The sequence below is a fragment of the Theobroma cacao genome, chromosome 8, assembly GCF_053813885.1.
Source record: "Theobroma cacao isolate CCN51 chromosome 8, ASM5381388v1, whole genome shotgun sequence".
In the NCBI taxonomy this organism is placed as follows: domain Eukaryota; kingdom Viridiplantae; phylum Streptophyta; class Magnoliopsida; order Malvales; family Malvaceae; genus Theobroma; species Theobroma cacao.
In genome coordinates, this window is record NC_142646.1 from 3,447,576 (window position 1) to 3,447,874 (window position 299).

Genomic DNA, 299 nt, shown 5'->3' on the forward strand with positions numbered 1-299 from the left:
GTGATTTCGTCCTTCAAATCCCAATCGATGACTATAATGGATCCACCAGAAAGTGACGGCCCAATTTCTTAGCTCAACAAGGACCTTATGTAAAAATTGCAAAATATAAGAATCCAAAGAGAAAATACGGGGTCGTATTATTGAGAGATATAAAAGGGCAGCGTCATACATAAGATGAAGGTCGGTAAAGTCGTTTTGGAATATGGTGAAACAAGCACATTTAGCCCAAAACGGGGCAAATCTTGAAATTACTAAAAGTCCTGATATTAGTCTTCCTTTAACCTTCTCCTTTGCTTCCT